Source organism: Triticum aestivum, chromosome 1B (assembly GCF_018294505.1).
Source record: "Triticum aestivum cultivar Chinese Spring chromosome 1B, IWGSC CS RefSeq v2.1, whole genome shotgun sequence".
Lineage (NCBI taxonomy): Eukaryota > Viridiplantae > Streptophyta > Magnoliopsida > Poales > Poaceae > Triticum > Triticum aestivum.
The window spans coordinates 262,718,766-262,725,277 of NC_057795.1; the positions used below are offsets into that span (position 1 = coordinate 262,718,766).

At 49.4% G+C, this 6,512-nt stretch overlaps 1 long non-coding RNA gene across 1 annotated transcript; it reads left to right on the forward strand.

Annotated features, from left to right (window-relative positions):
- Nucleotides 1-4,977: 4,977 nt before the first annotated feature.
- Nucleotides 4,978-6,151, forward strand: LOC123090000 (uncharacterized). Its single transcript, XR_006442418.1, has 3 exons — nucleotides 4,978-5,122; nucleotides 5,385-5,445; nucleotides 5,605-6,151. It is a non-coding gene; the product is annotated as an uncharacterized lncRNA (long non-coding RNA).
- The last annotated feature ends 361 nt before the right edge of the window (nucleotides 6,152-6,512 follow it).

Sequence of the window (6,512 nt, forward strand, 5' to 3'; positions counted from 1 at the left end):
CCCCTAGAGGCCCATGCGCCAAGATATAGGAAAAAGGGGAGAGTCCTAAAGGGGGAAGGCACCTCCGAGGTGCCTTGGGGAGGATGGACTCCTCCCCCCTCCTTAGCCGCACCCCTTCCTTGGAGGAGGGGGCAAGGCTGCGCCTCCCCCCTCTCCCCTGCCCCTATATATAGTGGAGGGGAGGGAGGGCATCCATACCTGAGCCCTTGGCGCCTCCCTCCCTCCCGTGACACCTCCTCCTCTCCCGTAGGTGCTTGGCGAAGCCCTGCAGGATTGCCACGCTCCTCCATCACCACCACGCCGTTGTGCTGCTGCTGGATGGAGTCTTCCTCAACCTCTCCCTCTCTCCTTGCTGGATCAAGGCGTGGGAGACATCGTCGAGCTGTACGTGTGTTGAACGCGGAGGTGCCGTCCGTTCGGCACTAGGATCATCGGTGATCTGAATCACGACGAGTACGACTCCATCAACCCCGTTCACTTGAACGCTTCCGCTTAGCGATCTACAAGGTTATGTAGATGCACTCTTCTTCTACTCGTTGTTGGTCTCTCCATAGATAGATCTTGGTGACACGTAGGAAAATTTTGAATTTCTGCTACGTTCCCCAACAGTGGCATCATGAGCTAGGTCTATTGCGTAGATTCTTTGCACGAGTAGAACACAAAGTAGTTGTGGGCGTCGATATTGTTCAATATGCTTGCCGTTACTAGTCTTATCTTGATTCGGCGGCATCGTGGGATGAAGCGGCCCGGACCAACCTTACACGTACGCTTACGTGAGACCGGTTCCACCGACAAACATGCACTAGTTGCATAAGGTGGCTGGCGGGTGTCTGTCTCTCCCACTTTAGTCGGATCGGATTTGATGAAAAGGGTCCTTATGAAGGGTAAATAGCAATTGGCATATCACGTTGTGGTTCACGCGTAGGTAAGAAACGTTCTTGCTAGAAACGTTTTTGCATCAAGTGAACGCGGAGGTGCCGTCCGTTCGGCACTAGGATCATCGGTGATCTGAATCACGACGAGTACAACTCCATCAACCCCGTTCACTTGAACGCTTCCGCTTAGCGATCTACAAGGGTATGTAGATGCACTCTCCTTCTACTCGTTGTTGGTCTCTCCATAGATAGATCTTGGTGACACGTAGGAAAATTTTGAATTTCTGCTACGTTCCCCAACAACTCATGCCTCCAGCTGAGACATGTGCGGTGCGGAAGGCCTGCTGAAACTGATCCCATGTAACCGTAGCAATGGGGTAAGTGGTGGTGAAATTCTCCCACCAAGAGGCTGTGGTCCATCAAGCTGATGAGCGGCAAAGCGCACTCTCTTCGCATCCGTGCATCCAATAGTGGTCAGCTCCCTCCCAATCTTGCGGAGCCAATCATCAGCAACAATCGGCTCAGTGCTGCTAGAGAACACCGGCGGATTCATCCTTAGAAAACGGGCTAGGTTGTCAATTGGAGGTGGTGGCGGTGGGTTGTTGTCATTGTTGTTGTTGTTGTTGTTGTTGTTGTTGTTGTTGTTGTTGTTGTTGTTGTTGTTGTTGTTGTTGTTGTTGTTGTTGTTGTTGTTGTTGTTGTTGTTGTTGTTGTTGTTGTTGTTGTTGTTGTTGTTTTGTTGTTGTTGTTGTTGTTGTTGTTGTTGTTGTTGTTGTTGTTGTTGTTGTTGTTGTTGTTGTTGTTGTTGTTGTTGTTGTTGTTGTTGTTGTTGTTGTTGTTGTTGTTGTTGTTGTTGTTGTTGTTGTTGTTGTTGTTGTTGTTGTTGTTGTTGTTGTTGTTGTTGTTGTTGTTGCTGTTGCTGTTGCTGTTGCTGTTGCTGTTGCTGTTGCTGTTGCTGCTGCTGCTGCTGCTGCTGCTGCTGCTGCTGCTGCTGCTGCTGTTGTTGTTGTTGTTGTTGTTGTTGCTGTTGTGGAGGAATTCACACAAGTTGGTCGTCATGGAAGATCATTCCTTGTGGACATCCTATCAAAACAGATGTAGTGTCACTTGATGCAAAAACAGATTCTCATAGTCCTTTGGAGGTATTATAAACTTCTGCGAACTTCTAACAATTGATCGCATGAACTAAGTGTGAAAGAAAGTGCGACCTTTTTTTGCAATTTGTGTGAAAAAAATCACTAGACAATCTAACATCTAAAATAATTAGCTGCATTTTTTTATTTCTTTTGCTACAACCTGAGTGAGTACTGAAACATGGAAAGAAGAGACTTTTTGGGCACTTTGACTTTGGCAACTTGTTTTTGCTGCAACCTGAAAAAAATAGGAACAAGATAAGATTTTGTCAGGGGGAACTTAACAAGGTCTGGCGTTCGAATGATCTAGTGGGTTATGTCCAAATTTTTTTAGAGTTTTTATGTAAATATGCATCGATCAGCAAATAGCAGCATTTTAAGCAACAAAATTTTGATAGCAATCATCTTTGTAAAAACAACAAACACAGTAGTGCAGCAGCATGCACATTCATCTTTCTAAATTTCTTCTCACTTCCTGTAAATGCAAAACCAGAATACATAGCAGCAGCAACCCCACATACACATTCATCTCTCAAATCTCTCTCAAACTCGCTCACTTCCTGTAATGCAATAGGATCGGGGGTCGGGAGCAGAGGTATGAGCAAAGAACAATTAATTGGCAGATGGATTCGAAGTTGAGATCAAACAAAACAAGTTAAGATTAAAGAACAATTGATTGTTCCCCAGATTGAATGGATGGAAACAAACAAACTAAATCAATTTGATTATTGATTGCACTGCGGTAGCTACCTTTGTCGAGCTCGAGCTGTTCATTGAGGGGCACCTTGGGCGGCACACTTGGCCTCCTCGTTCTCCTCCACGTCAAGGTTGTTGGTGCGCTCCTTCTCCTTCTCATTCCTACTTCCTTCTCGATCGAAGTAACAACATAAACACAACCACTAGCAACATTAAAGGTGTGAGTAAGGGTTATGCTCGAATCAACATTCAGTACCTCTGTACCTTCACTCGTCACCGCACTCGAACAGAAATTCAGATAGAAAACAGAGGTAACAATAGCAACAATTTGTAGCTGCGTAGGAATGGGCATGCATCAGCAGCAGCACAAAAGGATGCGGCTGTGCCGGGGAGTCCTAGGTGCAGCAGTAGCTTGCAGCAAGGAGCGGCTTGCACTCAGCTCCTTGAGCGACCGGCCATAGAGGAAGCAGTTGGACTGTTGAGCTGGAGGTCCTCAACCCCGCGACTCCTCCAGCAGGCTCCACTTTTTTGCTGCTGAAGCATAAGCCATGGCCTTGGAGCGGGACGCGTCCATGGCGGCCACATTGAACGAACAGGGATGGCGGTAGGGAACTGCTTGTACGCGGTGGCAGGGACATTGAAAGTAGAAATTGGACAACATAGGTACATCAAGTAATTGAACTGACTGAAGAAGAAATAATAAGTAAACAATACTCTTTTTTGTTATCTAGCAATAGCAAATGTTTTCGATTTTAAAAATGATGTATGACACAACCAAAACTTGATACAGATTGTATGGACGCACAAGATATATAGACTGAAGTAAGAATTGACCTGAAATGAATCTAGAATAAGTTTTGGACTGAGCTAAATTTAGAAATTGGAATGAACTAGAATTAGAAATTGAATGGAACCAAGTATAATGCACTGAAAAGAACACACATGTGCACGAACTGATTATAAAAGATGAACACGACCTGACAACAAGGACACACATGAACTGACAAGAACATACCGGTCATTAACAGATTATAAATGGTGACACCACATCATAGCAGCTTGCGATGACAACAGATTAGAACAACACGTTCAGCACAAAATACATTATAGGAGTGCATTGGAGCTTTCCATTACCTCGTGGTGTGCTTGCCCACCAAAGCCGAGGTGTTCCTTCTGCATCCCTACCACATGCCGCAGTGCCGAAGTATGAACTGGAGCGGCACTCCGTACTCGACCTAGGCCTAGCACCAACAATTCAGCAAGAGATGACATATGTAATCCAATTAGTTTTCCCAAATTCTTAGTTCAACAATTACATACTAGTATCCCAATCTCGAACAAACTAGATTACATAGGAATAGCACCAACGAGGTAAACTAGATTATACTTCTGATGTGAGTTTTTATTTTGAACTTCTCTGGTTCCCTTCTCTGAATTGTTGCAATAATTTGACTCGAACTTGTAGCCTCGGTGGAGGATTAGACTCGAACTTGTAGCCTCAGTGGCGCACTAGTCTCGAATTTGTAGCCTCGGTAGTCAGAATTGTTGAACTCGGACGGGCAAGGGAGGTAGAGCTGGACTTTTGTAAGCACCATACCTGGACGGGGACTGCACTGAAGCAGTGCATGAGGGCTGGTTCCCGACCGCGCAGGGAGAAGCAGTCGGGAGGAAGCACGGGGGAGGCGGTGGTGCCCATGTTGGTGAACGGCGGTGAAATGGAGGTGGGTACCTGGAGTCACGGCGGAGGCAGTCGGGAGGAAGGCCGCCGTCTCTCCAATCCAGGGGTGGGCGGTGGCGCTCGAATCCGTGGATGCACACCGGCTCTCGAAGCTGGGGGTGGCGGACGGGGAGGGGCCAGCGCCCGTTGGCGGGGAGGCGCCGGCGCCCATCGGAGGGGAGGCGCGCGGGGAGGGGCCGGCGAGCCTATTGGAGGGGAGGCATGCGGGGAGGATCCAGCACCCATCGACAGGGAGGTGCGCGTGGAGGGAGCGGCACCCGTCGGAGGGAAGGCGCGCGGGGAGGGTCCGGCAAGCCCGTCAGCGGGGAGGCGTGGAGACGGCCAGCCGGCGGCATCGCGTGTGTCAGAGGAGCTACCCGTCACGATGCCGCGGGCTCCCTCGCTCCGGCTGCCTCCGTCGCTCGCTCGCCTGCGACGGCTGCCTCCGGCGGTAGGAGGCGGGTTAGATTGGGGACGGGTCAAGGAGTTTCTACTGTCATCTGCGCGTCGCACTCTTATAGGGACCGACGGTAACAGAATAGTCCAGCACAGGGGAGTGGAGGGGCGGCGGGGGATCTCACCGGGTCTCTTCCCCACCTCCGTGGTCTGCCTGCCCGTCCCGCCATCAGCCACCGCGTCACCGCACCGACCAGATCCATGGCGTTAGTCGCGCCGTGCTTTGTGGTTCTACTCCGTCAGAGGTAAGGACGGGCTCTGCCGCCACAGGGAACCAGCCCCTCCTCCCCTACTTCTCCTCGTCGGATTGTCGGTCTCCAGATTGCGAAGGCGTGCACAACGACTCTCTCTCTCCCTTTTGCAGTGCAAAGAGGCGGCGCTGCAGTGCACCTCCGCACTGATGCTATAATCCCCAAACTTCAGATCCAGCAACCCCCCGTGCTTGCAGTTCATTTTTTTCTATTTGAATTGATGCATGCAGCCCGATTCAATTACTGTATTTTGCAGTTAGGATGGGGGGTAGGAGCAGCTCCGTCGAGCTTCTGCTGGCGACGGCGAGATACTTCAGGTGAGCCGCCCAGTGGTGTGGTTGCTGCAGCCGTGCAGTTCGGCCCGGGGCACGTGCAGTTGAATTGCACGGGTCGGCTGCCCTCTGCGAGGAATCAGTTGCTTTTTTATTTTTCATTTTTAGTGATTGTTCTTTACTCGACCGCCGACGCCGTTGCAGTGCATCCGGATCCCCGGCGTTTCGTCTTCTCACCGTCATCCCTTCTCTGCCAGTTGCCATCCACCAGGAGGAGAGGGGAGAAACTCCCAGCACCCTTGCACTTTCTGACATGTACGAGTGCAGTGCGCTAGTCGCGTTGGTGCAGCCCGCTGGCATCCAGCAGGGGATGCAGCTCTTCGGTGGGTGAAGTGCGGTCCACGCCGAGCGCCAATGCAGTGCTGTGCCCCTTGGTGGTTATGAAAAAAAGCATGCAGTTTGTTTCGAATTGGGTCGCGGCTCACTTCCTCCGATGCAAAATTCAAATTGCACTTGTTCCTGCATGGTGTCGCGTGTTCACAAAAAAAAATTGCATCGGCACTTGCAGTGCATTTTGCTGTCGCGTGCGGTTCACTACGCTGGCCTCGCAGTTGAGATGAAATTATAAAGAGAAAATGCTAGGAAAAAAATAATGCAACTCCCTTTGTCGCTATTGCAATGCGGTTCATTTTGTAGTGAGTCAAAGTGGTTCACTTTGTAAAGCAAAAAGATTGTCGAAAAGAAGTATGAAGTTCACTAGTCTCGTTGGTGAGGTTTGCTACTCTTGTGTGTGGTTTGCTAGTCTCGTCTATTGGTACAAAACAAACGAAAAAATTGCGTTCGACAAGAGAAATCATGAAGTTCACTACTCTCGTCGGTGTGGTTCGCTACTCTCTTGTGTGTGGTTTGCTAGTCTCATCTCCTGATACAAAACACATGAAAAAAATTACGTTTGAATAGAAGAAACCATGCAGTTCTCTTACCCGTGTGATGCAGTGCGGTTTTTCGTCCGATGCAGTGCGGTTTTCAGTCGGATGAAGTACCCACATCGATTTGGGTGTCGCGAAAAACAGAGTGTTCGCATTTCGGTAAATTCGAAATTACTCTTAAAC